Source organism: Pleurodeles waltl, chromosome 12 (assembly GCF_031143425.1).
Source record: "Pleurodeles waltl isolate 20211129_DDA chromosome 12, aPleWal1.hap1.20221129, whole genome shotgun sequence".
Lineage (NCBI taxonomy): Eukaryota > Metazoa > Chordata > Amphibia > Caudata > Salamandridae > Pleurodeles > Pleurodeles waltl.
The window spans coordinates 316,747,114-316,764,081 of record NC_090451.1 but is presented as its reverse complement, the minus strand read 5'-3'; positions in this window follow the sequence as shown (position 1 = coordinate 316,764,081).

Below are 16,968 nucleotides of genomic sequence, written 5' to 3'. Positions count from 1 at the left end.
ACTGTGGCATATTTTTTTTCTTTTGGGGGAATTTTGTAGGTCTTTGTCTCTTGTAGGGGCACAAGAGGTCTGGCAGGGTGATATATGTGTTCCATTTTATGGGATCTGTCTGGTGAAATCTGTCAAAATGGGATAACGATTTTATTAATTCTCATTTACCAACTAGTTGACCTGTTGAGGTTCGATGTAATAGTTATTGAGAGTTGCTGTACCCATGGATTTTTCTATTTTTGAAAACACACTAAATTGAGAGGACATACAGGATAGCATTTGATAGTTAGTACCTAGAGTTTCTGTCAGTTTAACTATGAAGAATCTGATACTCTTTCACTTAGATCTCTGGGTTACATTTATCAGTGGGGTCTGGCACGTTTTCAGAGTAATAAAGGTGTTCTGTAATATATGTCTAAATCCATATTTTTTATTCTTGGTGTGAAGCTTGATTCTTAGTTTCCTCTTGCTTGTAGGCAAAACTGACAAGAAAAAAGTTGTCATATTTAACCCGTGCACTAACCTCAACGTCCTGATCCACCAGGAGTGATGAATGTTCAGTCTCACTCATAATTTACTGCAGGCCCAATTAGAGAATAACCAGCCTGTAGTAAACTGACGGGAAAGGGGTTTTGTGATGTGGAGAAAAAACTCGCTTTTTCAGCACGTGATCGTCAGCGGTGCTCAGCTTGTCGGCTGGAAGGCCCTATGTCTGCACGTCCTTTCCATTTGTTAGCATCCTAAACAATACCATTACCCAAGTACGCTCCCATCAAGAGCATTATTCAGCAGTTCCCCATGTTAGCCTACCTGCTTAGAAATGTACATCTGGATATACTTTTTCCCTCTCACTCTCTTGAAGTGAATGTCTTGCGGTAGAATTGTCTTGATTTACGTCTTTCAATGATGACCTGCACGTTCACAATGTCTTAAAATGTTCTTTTTTTCCAAACTGCAAAATTTGTAGAATTGTGTTTATCCACTTGTACTCTTACATTATTTTGGTGAGTGTGAAATTTGTCCTGAAAGAAGGTTTCCTGTTCGTCCACAAGTTGTGGTTAGAATTGTGGCTTTTATTTTTGTAGTTCTTATGACTGCTTCTATTATGGGCAAACTAGATTAATTATACTTATCTTGCACTTTAATGCAGCTTAGTTTAAGTCACTTGCGTTGACTGTTACTTGTAAGTCCTTAACTGGTATGTGGTTATTGCACAACTCTTGTAGACTTATATCTCTGTCTTGAACATGGTCCATTCACATTCTCTGTCCTTGCTTCTTCTAGATTCAGGTACTGCCCGGAGACTGACCGCAGCGTCGATGAATTCAAGGATCATCTGTCTTTCAAGTAAATTTACTTCTGAAATGCCTCCTGCTTTTGAAGACAAGACAAACTCTCCAGTCCAATTGTGCTTGCCTTGCACAGCCTCTGCGAATGGATATGGTTTAAATAGTAAAGCCCTCAAGCTGAGATCTTGATGTTCTTGTGAGAACTGGCAAGTTCTATTACCTACTGGAATACCAAGATCCATAAGAGCAGTCACCTGGAAACTGTAGTCCTGGCATATGCAAGACGTCCCATGGGCCTAATCCACTAGCCTCTACGTCCAACTCCCACCACTGACCTGCAACTGCCTGAAGTAACATGCTGGAAATATAGAGAGTATGAGTATAGCCTCAGTGCAAGACCACTCCGAAAATGCTGCTGTATTTTTTACCAGACTGAGAAGCATTACCAACCTCTTGTGAGATCATGCCAGCAACTTGAGAGAAGTAAAATAGGGTGTGGCAAACCTGGTGTACTGGCCAACCAAACTGAAGTAAAAACACAATGAACTTTAGGCATCATCCATCCATCTGATGAAAACTATACTTGCTACATGTGATGTAGTAGTGCCATCCTTTAGTGATGTCTCACAGACCACGTAGGACATTATAGGAGGTGCACAATGGGAAAATGCAGCTACAGTGAAAGGGTGATTTTAAAATGCTGCTGAATGTGTTTGTGTGATGCTGTTGGTAGTGAGGAAAAATGGATCCAATTTAACTTCATCATCGTATGCTTCCATTTCATTTGATTATGATTATGATCTGCTGTACTTGTTTAATGACAATGATGGTTATGTGCATATGACACATATGGTTTTAGGTAGAGATATTAAAGAGCAAGCAACCACAAAGCAAACATTGCTCTAAGCAATAAGAATGTATCAAAGAAAAAAATACATCAAGTTAATGATTGCCAAAATATACAGGTGCAGTAGCAGACATTGACAGTGGTGGAACAACTCTAGTCCACCAAAGCGTATAAACGGAGCGGAACAGAGCAATTTCTGGGCCACTGTGTTCAAGCAGCATCAACACAGTTTTTTTCTTTGTCAAAAGGAACAAATCCAGAGTGAGGATTTTTATCACCAGAGCCATGATTGCATTATTTTCGGGGCTCTACATTTAATAACCATTCTTAGTTATAGAAGTGTAATGTATTGCGTACAGCTCATACAAAACCGTTTCTCTGTCATATATAGCTGTTGGGTTAGATTACTGCTGTTAGTTTTATTGTGAGGGAAATTGAAAGAATTTCTCTCAGTGACTTCACTTTGGTTGTACCATTACTTCAGTACTATGAGCCATATGGACATTGTGATGGGCCTGGGAGACATTAGTATTATTTGCCCCACATGCACATCTCCATTACAGGTAACATTCACATGAATGATACTTAAAGGTCCTCTATCTATAGCTGCTCGCATTAGTATTTATATCCATAATTTAGCGTGGGAAAGTAAAGCTGCACCCCACAATTAATCCAAGAGAAATTAAGTATGGGATATGCAGTGCCAAAAAGGGATCTATTTTAGATAGTAGTGGGTCAGTAAGAGACACCATCTGGACCAGAATATATTTAGGTAAAATCAGGCATGCATAGGTAGTATCAGCGTGTATGGAGACAGTGAAAAAAATACATTTATATAGTGACTACTGAGAATAGGAGACAGCATTACTTTGTACAATTCACCAAATCTGACAAGAACTGACAAAAAGACAAAAAGATCCACAGGCTGGCAACCAATTTAAAACCCTAAACTGATTAACCAACAACAGAGGGTAGTTGTATTTAACAGGAAAAGCAGGCCTTGTTACTGTGAATGTCATAGTAAAAGAAAATAAATGAAAGCTACAGAAAAAGATAGGTAACGGCATAGCAAAGATAGGATAGCTAACACCTGATGACATAACATGGCACAAAAGGGAGGGATAGGTAGTAGCACGGGCTATATGGGACAGGTGATGGTTCCCTTGACATGCAATAGTTCAAGTGATGAAAGGTAGAGTTAGGCATGCTCCAGGTGATGGCAGCTATAGTTGGTGATGCCTAGGTGAATTGTGACTGCCATAATTGCTGTATCATTTGTGGCAGGGAGGTCAATAGCCTGTTTTCACACAAAGACAACGAATGCATGCTGTCAGAGATAGAAACATTTCCCACACCTTCAGATACCTCATTTCATGATCTTATAAATTGTATCTGACAGTGTTTATGGATAATGAATCTTTGGAAAATGTTGCTTCTTCTCTCTTATAATCATGCCAAGATTATATGGTTATGGTCAGTGGGATTCCTGATAGTTTGTAAAGCTTAAGCTCAATTTCTATGTCTATATTTGTCTACATGCAACAGAATGAGTGGTCATTTCTTGTGAAGTATCTTGCCTGCAGCTCTTAGTATCATATCCTGAAACACCCTGGTTAACAATCAGTACAGTTCTAAGAAAAACCCTTCAAATCCTAAAGATTTGTCACAAACACAACAGCTTTGTCAAACCAATTTAGAAAAATAGAGAAACATTTGAGAAGCAAAACATCACGTGATCAATACTAGGTTGGAGATAATGGGTATTGAAATTATTTAGGTACAAAGCACCTGGAAAATAAAAAACACCAATGGAAATGTTTAGTTGACCGTTGACAGGGTCCGAGGAGTGATTTCAGACCACCTGTGATGGAGGAGAGTTTAGATAAGTCAGGCAAATCAATTAAGTCCAAGTTTTTACCTTAGAAATTATGTTTGAAGAGCTAAGTCTTCTAGCTGGGGCAGGTCAGAAGCTGAATTCATTGATTGCCATGAAAGACAAAGATGCCACTGTTGAGCTTCCACTGAAGATGTTTGTTTTGACATAAATGTTCCAAGTGGAACAAAGCTGTATTATGTAGTGCTGAGGTTACTTAACTGCTTTGCTAAATTTCTGCCTTACCACAGTCTAAGGCTTTACATTGGAAAAATCATCAATGTATTTGTTCTCAAAATCCATCAGTAACACAAAGCTGAAAGCTCCTGTATGCCACAAGTTACAGTTAGCTCAGTAAACTATACCAATGTATTTCAGTGTTATTGTGTTTTCTTTAATATTTGTGTTTATTTTATTTCAACATTTAACTATAACATCACTATAACATTTTTTTCAGTACATTTCTGGGAATTCTGGGATTGTTTAACAAAAGCTAAGATTTTTTTACCATACTTGTTGAACCTAACTCTTTATGGAGGGTCACCCCAGGTTTTACCTTTCCCAGCCTTCCTTTGCTGAACCTGTTTTTGTTGGCTTTTAGAAATAAATCTCTAGGATATGGTTCTACTCATACCCAGGGCATGTACATTAAATGCTACTACTGGGTGGCAGCACTTACTGTGCCACCCACTAAAGTAGTCTTTCAAAACATGTCTCAGGCCTGCCACTGCAGCCTGTAGTGCTAAACCTTTTGCCAGGGCTAAACCTTCCTTTTTGATAGTTATAAGTCACCCCAATGTTAGGGCCTAATAGTTTCATTTGGTATTTGAAAAGTCAGACATGTATGTTTAAGTTTTACATGTACTGACAGTGAAAAATTCCCTAAAGTTGTTTTTCACTGCTGCAAGGTCTACTCTCACATAGAGTAACACTGGGAAACCTTATTACATTTAATAAGGTCTAACATCAAATTGGAAACAGATAGGGAAATTATGTTTACATTCAAATTATTTGCAATTTAAATAAAATCCTCTTTAGTGATGATGTCTGATTTGCATTGCAATTTTAAAAATGCCACTTTTACAGTGTTGGCATTTTCTGCCTTGAACCACGTGGGTCTTTTTTTCAGTTTCATGGTTCACATGATGGGAAAAAGCTCTCCTGCTGTAGTTCGTGTATTGCTTCCGGACAATGGAATATAGAAGTCCTACGTGAGAGTAGAATTGACTTTCTTGACAGGATGGCTGTAAAGGATCTGTCACCTGCCCATATTACATTTCAAAGGGGCTTACCTGCAGCACACACAAATGAACCAGCCACCTAGCCTACCCTGTCTTTTTTCACCCTAGATAGTTTGGAGTAATACCCAGGGGAAAGGGAAGAACTCACCAGAGCCAGTTTTGAGTGTAGGTCAAGGAATTCCCACACACAAAGGCTGGCACCAGACATAGAAAAGGACCTTCAGAACCTCTCATCAAAACACTGTTGAATGTGTGGGAGATTCAGAAGAAGGACTTGTCTGCCGCTGGAAGGACTGCCTTGCTGCCTGAAGAAGGAAGATTCGAGCTGCTTGCCTTTATCCCAAGCCACCCATAGTGACTCCAAGGGTCACATGGCTGACCTTCTGTGTGAGCTACAGGGACATAACATGTTTCCAGAGGCCTTCCTGCAACTGCCAAGCTTACTGGCTGGCTGATTGACCTTCCTGGACTTGCCTGAGCCCTGTTGCTGGCCATTTCCGGAGTTAGTCCTAATCCCCAAAATGTGTACCCTTCGCTGGCATTCCCTGTGGATGCTCATCCATAATAAACACCCAACCCACATTTAGGGCCTGTTTTCGACCCCGGCGGTCAAGGACCGCCCGGGCCGGGGTCGGCGGGAGCACCGCCAACAGGCTGCCGGTGCTCCACAGGGTATTCTGACCGCGGCGGTTCAGCCGCAGCCAGAAAGGGAAAACCGGCGGTCTCCCGCCGGTTTTCCGCTGCCCTGTAGAATCCTCCAAGGCGGCGCAGCTTGCTGCGCCGCCATGGGGATTCTGACCCCCATACCGCCATCCTGTTCCTGGCAATTGCATGGGCACTGCAGGGGCCCCCGTAAGAGGGCCCCACCCTGAATTTCAGTGTCTGCTTAGCAGACACTGAAATTTGCGACGGGTGCTACTGCACCCGTCCCACATCCTCCACTCCGCCGGCTCTATTCGGAGCCGGCTTCCTCATGGAGGGGTGTTTCCCACTGGGCTGGCGGGCGGCCTGTTGGCGGTCGCCCGCCAGCCCAGTGGGAAACCCAGAATACCCGCGGCGGTCTTTTGACCGCGCAGCGGTATTCTGGCGGTTCCCTCCAGGCGGGCGGCTCCTGCCGCCTGCCGGGGTCAGAATGACCCCCTTAATCTTTTATTTTTTTTTAACTGTTTTTTGGGGTTCTGTGGTACTCCTGCAGTAACCACTGCTAAACTTCTTTCCTATGGCACTTGCATGATGGTGCAAGCTTGCTCAGTATCACAGTAGTATATGGGTGAAGCTTGAATGGTGGCTGCTGTGGCACGATCAGCACAATAGATAGATTGAGTTAGTCTCAAGAAAACGAGGCTTACTCAAAGATGGTGTTGTGAGCTAAACACTCAGGCCCTCATTACGACTTTGCCGGTCCAAGGACCGCCACAGCGGCAATGGCAGTCGCACCACCACCAGGCTGGTGGCGAAGACCATCATATTATGACCATGGCAGTGTTCCCAAAAGAATACAGCCAAAACACTGCCAGTACCGCCAACGCAGGTGGACCGCCGTGGCTGGCAGTAGGCATGTCCAGGCCGACGGAGACCATGTTCCCACCAAACATATTTCGACTCACCTCCACAAAAAGCCTGGTGGAAACAAGCAACATAAAAACACCTTCAGGAACACAGACACGTCTACAGCCACCATGGAACCCGAACTGGAAGTCCTCCCACTGCTCCTGCTGGCCACACAACTCCAAAACCAGCGACAGCGACGAAGATAACAGCCATAAGCGCACACACCTAGCACACAACAGGGGGAAGGCCATTAGTACTGGTACCTGGTTTGGGACCCCTCATCAATCCAACATCTTCCCCTCCTCTTCTTTCTCTTTCTCCATTTTTTGTTAAATATCTCCTTCCTCTTTTTTCTCCCCCCCTTTTTCCCCTTTCTTCTCCCTTCCCCCCACAATCCCCTCCTCCCCGCTTCTTTTTTCCACCTCTTTTCTTCTTTTTCTCTCTTCCCTTACCCACCACCCCTCCGCTCTCCCCACCACCTCCGTCCTCTCCTCTTTTCATCTCCTCACCTCCCCCTTCTCTCTCTCACTCTTTTTTCAAACCATTGTTCTCTCCACTTTTCATCTCCTCACCCACCCACCCCCAAACCCGTCCCCCCTCTCTCTTTCCCCTCCTTTCTCCCCCTCCTCCTCCTCCGATCCTCTCGCTCCCTCCGGAGTTTTTCCAGTTTCTCTGTTCTTCCTTTCTTCTAGAGGGCCGCTTGGCTTCATTATAAGCCAATGCTCTGGTTTCTCCTAGCAACCAGCTATCGGTGAGACTTTAACTCCCAACACACCGGGGCTGGCTGGATCGCTCTGCGCTACACCATAACGCGCCGCGCCTCCCCTTTGCACACTTTTCCCAGGGAGACTATACTTCCCGTCTTCCCTGGGAGCAACATGACGCACCGTGGCTTCCCGCGACGCATCATCACCGCATGCCCGAACGTGCTTCTAAACAAGAGTCGCGGCAGCGCCATAATCACTGAGCGCCCAACCGTGTTTCCTACATCGGTAACCTTCGGCGCACTAATTCACGGCGTGCCTCATTGACTCCAAAGACATTCTTAAACATCCGGTGCTCACTCGTCCCGTCACTCGAGCGTCTGGGCTGCGGGCAGTAGGTACACCCACCGGTAATCCCTTTGGAGTGGTAAGTCGTGTAGAAGCTTTGTCATCATCATGCCTTTCTCTTAAAAGCATTACTTTTAAAACGGAGGCTATTCCGCCTTCCCTACAGTTTAAATTATTTCCTACCAGGCATTTCTTACTCAGCCTATTAGTTTAGCTATTGAGCTACCACCTGGGGCACTTCCTTATGCCTTCCTCCACTATTGCAATTTGTAGATTTCGCTTCTTCTCTCTTCTCTCTTTTTTTGTCACTGTTCAATCTCCTAACAGAGTGTGACTACAAGGGATACCCTCCCTCCGGCATCTCCCAGACCAGAGGCAAATCGCCTTATTCCTCGGGGTAAGTCCCCCAGTGCATGTTTGCGTGTATGTTTAAATCTCTACACTGCATTTTATCACCCTGTGTGCTGTGTTGTGTGCTGTGTTTTATGACACTCATTCACCACCCTTATTATAACTACTAATTTATTCTTTCTACAGACCTACCTTAATATAAACAATCAGTTCAGGTAGGCTTATTATTCTACCCTTTACCACCCACTGAGCATGCTACAAAGCATCCACCCCTAGGGGATCCATGACCCTGATGAATGCCCCTGACCTTCCAGCACGTAGAGAGGGCAGAATCATGTTGGTCCCTGATTTTTAGACTCCGTGAGTCTTTCAAACTCAACTGAGTCCCAATCATAATTTTAACCTTACCTACATGCACCTCTATTAAAGTACCCAACTAACCGTGATAGGTGACTTGTATGGTAATTTTATTCTCTCCCCATCTGGATCCCTGTGAAATATGCAGTTAGGGGTATTTCAGCACTCCCTCTGTCGTTCCTTTAACAACAAGGTTGAGTCCGCCCAGGTAGTACTATCTTACCTGGGTGTGGCTAGGTGGTCAAATGATGAAGCATGACACTATTATGTGTGTGAGACCACCTAGTCTGTAAAAGGAACTCCCTCTTGTAGACACAGCCACTACCATAGACACTCTCTACACACAGCCCCTTATCTAGCAATTACGTGCTGAGTCAGCACCACTAGTCGAGGGTCCACTAATCCAGTTTTACCCTCATTTTATCACCTGACACTTCCAGTGGTATATGGATGTGCTCATTTCTCTTGGGAGTACGTGTGGGGTTGCATCACTCCCTCCACTCTCTTTTGTGTTTTAACATTAGTACACACCCACACACAGCCCCAGCACAGCTGGCCTTGCCAACACATACATGGAAACATACCCCTACCAACACACAAACAGACCTACATACACACTCACACACATACACACCACCACCACTGTCAGACGCATACACACACAACACCACAGAGGCACACAACCACAACACCATCGTAACCACACAAATGCATTGGTAGAGAGGCACAACGCTCACATCCACAGGAAAACACATACTGCCAGCAACATGTAACAACAGCGCACGACCAATACAAACAATAACACTGCCAACCAACGTGTCACATCACATGCCACGTCCATCCAACACACAAAATACATCACAGATGCATGCATCCCAACACACACACCACTACCACACAATGCCACATAACAGCAACACAACATTTCACGACAGGTCCATTGCACAACTCACCCACACAACTCATGCTGCTACACAAACACATCACATACACAGTAGACACACACCACAACATACATGTGGAAGGAAAGGCAGAACAAGGTTGTAAACCACGACTCAACAGGTGACAGATATATTGAAACAAAGGTCTTGTCATGAAAGAGACAATAAAAAACATAGGCCTAATGGCCAGTCAGAACGTGTCCATTGCCCCAGTCACACTGGGCAGAGTCTCTGGCCCCAACTTGACTCCTGACTGCAAAGTGGGCTCCACATGGCAGGGGCATCAATAGGGCATGCAGGAACCTCAGTGGCGATGGGGGAGCGAGGTGGGGTTTGGGTTTGGGAGGGGGTTCCTTAGGTTTGGCTTTGGGAGAGGGGCCTTTGGGTTGGCTTTGGGAGGAGGGTTGTCAGATTTTGATTTGGAGTGGGGGGTGGCTTTCCCCTTCGTATGGCCCTTTGAAGGAGGGTGGTAGTCCTTGCTGGGGGTGGGGGGTAGACCTGGTCAGTACCAGAAGGGCCATGGGTGGACCTGGAGGTAGAAGGACTGGATATGGGGAGAGTATGAGGGTGCCTGGGGAAACAGGGACAGGGTCAGTGGGAGGAAATAGGGCAAACTCATGGATGATGGGAAAAATAGGTGGGAATGAAGGGAGAGGGAGTGGTTGTGAGGTGTGTCTTGGTAGGTGCCTAGGATGCAGGTGCATAGGTAGAAGCCATGTGTGTGCTGCGTGTCTGTTGGGTGGATGAGTGCGGGCATTTAGGTGTTTGGAGGAGGGGGAGGAGATGCAGGGAAATGACAGGGTGGGTGTGTGAGTGTTTGTTGGGGTGGTGTCTGCAGGTAAGGTAGATGTGCTACATGTGGGGGTGTCTGTAGTATTGGTGAGTGCGCATGTGGTTAATGGGGTGAATGTATGGGGTCTGCTATTGTGGTGACAGTGAGCATGATGGGACTTGTGGATAGATCTGGGAGTGCTGATGTGGTGAAAGCAGGTGTGAGTGGTGTAGTGTCTGCGAGGAAGGAGGTGGGGTGAGTCTGTATAGGGAGTGGACGTTGTTGTGGCTGCATGTGTCTGTTGTCTGTGTGCATGGCAGTGGTGGGACTTGTGGTGCTTGTGTTTGTCTTTGCGAACCGTGTCTGTTGAGGTGGATGAATGGTGGTCTGACTCTGTGATCTGGATGGGTGTGGGCAGAGGGATGTGGTATTGGGCACAAGTAGCTGGAGAGAGGACGGATGACAAAGGGACACTGGCTGCCATCAGTGAGGAGGCCAGAGCCTGAAAAGATCTCTGCAAGCCAGTCAGGGCACCATGAATGCCTTCAGGGAAGGCATTGTTCTGCTGCATCTGTGATGCCAAAGCCTGGTAAACATTCACAATGTTTGACTGTCCCACAGAGATGGACCACAGGAGGTCAATAGCCTCCTCATGGAGGGTAACAGGGCTGACTGGGGCAAGAGCAGAGGTGCTTGTGGCAAAGGAGACACCCACCATCCTGGGTGAGCGGGCACAGGCAACTAGGTGGGAGGCTACAGGAAGGGTGGTTCTGGCAAGGGGGTAGTGGACAAGGAAGGTCCTGATTTTGTCCCAGAGGGGTCCACCACAGCCAGGCAGCGTCCATCGGAGGAGGAATCCAAAGAGGATATTGTTGATCCAGTCTCCCCCATGGCACTCCCCTCATTCCTCCATCTCACTGGTCCCCACGGCTCTGCTGGTGTCAGCCTCCTGGGGGCTGTAGCTTCCCCACTCACCAGTGCCCCTTCTCCTTCGCCTGATGATGCTGATACACACAAAGACAGAAGATGAGAGGGAGGGAGGGTGGGAAAGAAAGAAAGGGTGCAATGGATCAATACCTACACATCATTCACACAGACTGACAACAAAAACAAAAATGCTGGTATGCCATGCCATTGCAGACCTTTACATTGTAATGCCCAATTTTGTGCACTAGGTGATGAGTGGGGTCATGGTGGTTGAAATCATCAGATCATTTAGCCCAGCTATAGGTAGTATACGTCCAGTATTGAAGGGCCATGGGAAAATGGAGAGCTGACAGTGGACAGTCAACAGAGTGTGTCAGTGGCACACAAGGGAGAATGTTCAAGAGAGACTCACTTCCTGGCAGTGGTCTTGGTCTTGACATCAGCTCCAGCAGGATGTCTGGATAGATGACCTCATTTGTAGGGGGTTCCTCAGCTACAGAGGGAGGGGTGCTAGTGGACTGTGGGTCCTCTGGCAAGGCCTCTATTCCAATAGCTGAGGCGGAAGTGGATGGCTGATGGGATGAGGACGAACATAGGATGGACTCAGGCTCAGATGTGGGCAGGGTGAAGCTAGTGGTGGTGGACTGACCAGATGTCCCAGATGGGCTAGGTAAGTCGTCAATGTCCAGACATCCAGAGCTGTAGTCCTCACTGGAGCATTCATCCTGGGGAGGGCTGTCTGTCTCTGGCATTCTCTGCAGGGTGGCAGTGGCAGAGGTTCCTGTGGATGAGAGGGGGAGAGTTACATTGTGGAGGTGTACTTGTTTGTATCATTGTTTGATGCATACAATGGCTTGACTTTCTTCTCCGTGGTGGCAATGACAGATGCGGAACTGCAGACATTGTTAGTGGGTGATGGATTGTGGAATTGGTTCCATGGAGGGTTGTGGAATGTGGATAGCATAGCTGCCATTGCCATGTAATTGGTGCGCAGTCAAAGTATCCAGTTATTGTAGCTGGTGCAAAGGTTTTAGGTGCAGATGTTCCACTGTGAAGTGGGTCTGGCAGGTTTTCATTTGCGGGGAGTAATGCATTGTAGTGCTTGCCATTGTGGCAAGTTGTAGTGCTTGCCATTGTGAGTGCTGTCAATGCAATAGAGGTGGACTGTGTGGGAATGGTGGCAGTGAGGTGGTGGGGCATGCAGGGGGAGGTCATTGGCTGGTTGGGTGGGGGAGGAAGGGAGAGGTGGGTTGAATTAGGGAGTGATAGAGTGGTGGGGCGCATTCTGTACAAGAGTCATTGGTGGCAGGGGAGTGTTAGTGACTTGCCAGACTCCAGTCCTTTGATTATTCCAGTCAGGCACCCAGGTTGCAGGATGTCCAAAACCTTCCCCTCCCTTGATGCGAACTCTGCGGGAAAAGGTGGGGGCCCACCACCAGTCTTGTTGTGTCGTGATGCCATGGAACGCATCTTCTCCCATAGGTCGTTCCACCACTTCCTGATATCCTCCCTTGTGCGTGGATGGTCTCAGGTGTGGGGTGATCGTGGTGTCCAATATGGCTTTAGGTTCTTTTGGAGGTGTATTTTTGAGTGCAGTGGGTTACACCACCAATGGTTTACCACCGTAGAAGGACCGCTGTGCTGATTTGTTTGTCATAATATGGAGGACTGAATGCTGTCAGCATGGCAGAGCTGGTAATGGGACCACCCCTCTCCCACCCTCGGATGGCTTGGCAGTGATTTTTGGCAGTTTTTTGGGCGATTCTCAGTCTGTGACACGTAATTTGGTGGTCGTAAGACCACCAACACTGGCAGTCTTTTGGTGGCCCCCACCATGGTAGTATTCCAAAAAGACCGCCAAAGTCGTCATGAGGGCCTTAGCCTTCAGAAACAAAAATGATTATTTAGTATATCATGGTCAAGTCAGTACTTTTTCTTGCAAGATGGAAAATAATTGATTGATTAATATGAGATTTTATAGAGTGCTTGATTGCCCCCAATAAAGAATGTCCTAGCACTGAGCTGAAAATTGAGGCACAGATCATGGCTCTTCACAGAGGACAGCAAATAGATTAGTTTTTATCATTTTGTCAAACTTAGTTAGATACCTTTTAGCACGGGTACAAAGAGAAGAGCATTCAAGGCCATAATTGTAATTGAGGGACCACTCAGCCTAGATTTCCTAAACCTTAGAACAAAATCTAGATGAATAAAGCTAGAACAAAAAGTCCTCATAAGGTTATAAATACAGAAAAGAGATGACAAGTTCTTGCAAGGTAAGTCATAGATGGCTTTATGACAAGGGCATAGCGCTTTAAACAGACTAAGGGCCATATTTGCCATTTTTTCATACAACACAGTGCTTTAAGACACCTTGCTGCACTGTGCTGCATGAAAGGGAGAGGGCAGGAATGTGGCATATCTATCAAGATATGGCACCTTCCTGCTCTCTCCTTGTGCCAGGACACGTTTGGGTGCCGAGTGCCAATGCAAGCACACTTGCAACATGGTGCAAAGGTGCCTTCTTTGCATGCCAGGATTGTTTGTGCAGGAAGGAGCATCTTCCTGCACAAAAACAATCAATTGAGGCCATTTCTTCTTTCTACATGTGCTGAAGAATGTGGCACACACCGAAAAAGGAACAATTGAGAATAAATATAGATATTTGTCCTCATACCCCTTCCCTGGGAAGATGTAGCATTTTGATGCCTTCCCAGGTCTACCACATATATAAATCTTGAAATGCACCAAAATCAGTGGGTCGATGTGGAGGAACAATTACGCTTCACCTATAGAAGGCCTCCCTGGGGTAAAGTAAAGCAAGGCAGCGCAGCAAACTGCTTGGGTTACTCCATATTTACCAGACCAAGCAGGGCCATGCAAGGTGAACATTTGTGGCTTAGTAAATCTCATTCTAGGTTTTGTATCACCCTCCCTCCCCTTGGGTGGTGCATAAGTGATACAAAACCGTTGATCTATCTGGACCTAAGTTTACATACAGACAGCCAATGAAGCTCAATTAAATTAAAAGATAAATTGAAACAATGGTTTGAACAATGGGCAGAACCTTGCAGATCTCAGTAGGGGATGGTGGATCCTAAAAGTGGTGGAGCAAAAAGCTGAGTTCCAAGTTGAAGGAGTAGGTAAGTATAGCAAGAATTCCAAAGTGAAAGAGGGGTGTTCTGGGGTAGGGACTCCCCAGCAAGAATTAAAAAAAAAGTTCAGATTTGGCATTTCATGTACAGCATACATTACAAGAAAACACAGTGCAGAATAGTTTTAAAAAGGGAGTACAAATGGTACATATTACAGCCCAAGGTTCAAGAAATGCCATTAGAAACAAATCAAAGGATGCCATTGGCATAAGACTGAATAGCCTGGTTTGTAAAATCCAGTCCCTTTTTGGCTCAGTACAGAGCTTGTTAATCACCAGCTGTCCTGCTCAACACTATTGATCAACAGAACCTCTTACTCATAGAACACCCTTCTGAATAAAAGTCTCCATCCATGCTTATTAGAGGACTTACTGCTGAGTGCAGAGCTCTAGCTTCCATGAAGCTCACACCCCCAGATGATCAGCATAGGAATTATATGATAAGTGCAGATCAAAATGTTCAATACATGCCATATGTTAAGTGCAGAGCTCTTCACTCTGCCATTAACAGGCTATTGCTTGCACACACAGAGCCCACTGAACAGTAATCCCCCTCTTTCTATATAGAACGCTCGCTCATTAAAGCATTAATTGATGACTACAATGCCCCCAATCAGCTCAAACGGTCCCCAGCTCAAAAGGTCCTTCAAAGCTCCAGCCTCCATGCATAGCCCTATTTCTATATTTATTCACAGCTCCAGGCTCCATCTATAGTCGTATCGCTACATTAGCTGGTTGCTTCATCTCTTGAATGGTATAACTATTCATTAGGAAGGCTTCCAAAGTTTAGGAGAAACAGAGAAACAAATAATGAAACACTTCACACTAGTGACTTCTAACCTGACGAGAGACACACATACAGACAAACACACACAATTACATATTTACTAAGAGAACAGAACGTCTGTCTAGGGAGAAAAGGTGGCAGGAGACTTCAGGGGCTGCATTTGGATGGACTTTTGTTCTTGCACAATGAGTATCTTTCTAGGGTTGAGGAGACAGTTTCAGAGATATCCTAAAGTATTAGGTGAATCAGATGCACAGGACACAATGTCTCAGGTACAGGGACATAGAGAGAGTACCCTTCAAGAAAAAAGGCATACCCTTGCAAAGAAAGGCAGGGAGAGTGAAAGTCTAAAGGGAGTGTGAATGTCTAATCAGAATGAGGGTGGACTGAAGAAGAGATCCTGAGACAGTCAACATATCCAGGAAGGTGCATGCCCCAGAAAGCGAGGACATCCAGGCATAGGAAGAATGTCCTGGGATAAGGGCTGTATCCAATGAGAAGATGCATTCTGGTGCAAAGAGAGAACATTCAGAAGGTGCTGTCAGGGAACATTTCCTTAGAGAGGGAATGGTTGCACAACAAGTGACCATAACTAGCGAAACAAAGCATGTCCAATTAGTTGATGAATATAAAGACAGATGGACTAGGTACAGGGAGGTCCACTTTCAACTGTTAGTTAACATGGCCAAGGATACGGAATGAGACCAAATGCATGAAAAGCATGTGTCTAGGCACCTGTGGCATCTCTGAAAGCAACAGTGATGGGCTTTCTGTTTAGGTGTGGTAGGTATATGCTCAGAAAAAGCATGAATTAAAAAATGGTTTGGGAGTAGATGAGACCATACTGGATTGGGGCACGGAGGGTGGACATGATTTCATGCCACAGGGCGTAGCTTAAACTGCAATCACACAGTCAAACATCCATATACTCTATACACTAGGCAAAGCTCTGCAAATGCACCTCTGCTTCACGCACTGTATACAGGTCTGTAAATGCATCTCAACATCACACATACCTCTGTAAATGCACTGCTGCCATGTGTAGCATCAGTGCTACTGCTGCTCAAGCACTAAAACACTTGCATAGCTCATCCAATCTACTTCAAAAAGCCCAATCTGCCCCCAGTCCTACTGAGGCCCAGGTGAAGCTGAAGCAATTCATTTATGTTTTGGCCTGTAGCACCCATTGATTAAAAAAAAAAAAGAACCTCCCTTCACATGTAGACCTCCCAACATCTGTGAGCACCCTTTCTATGCAGCACTTTCATTACACTGTTTGGAGCGAAAGCCACTAGTGTGCAGTGTAGGCCTTCACAGGAAAGTGAGGTTAACTGTAAGTTGTATTTGTAGTGCAAAGGAGTACGACTGAGAGAGAAGCCAATGAGGAGATAAAGGGGATCACTGAAAAGGGAAAGAGAGGTCAAGTCCATCTCATGTGTCACAAATCTGCTTTTATTTGGGAACTCCTGATTTACATTCATGTTGAAACTCCTATAAGAATCTCAGTCAGCTCAGCAGCTGGTATCTAGGAAATCTGTACAGCTTGCTGTAACCCCAGAGTAGCAAAGGAGTTTAGTATGTGTCAGAATTATAATCAGGGACTGTGGACAGTTGTACAGACCCATTTATGCAAAGTTGCCAACTGGGCGTAAATAGTAAAGGGAAAAAAACGTATTGATTCTGAACTGTATTTTAAACTTAATGCATATAGCGTTCTGGGACTCACATGCTCATGGTTATAAGAAAAATAAAATACCAAGCACAGACTAGCTGAGTGCTAATGGCTGAGCAGCCGACAGATGTCATGAGGCCAATTTATAATTTGAAATCATTTA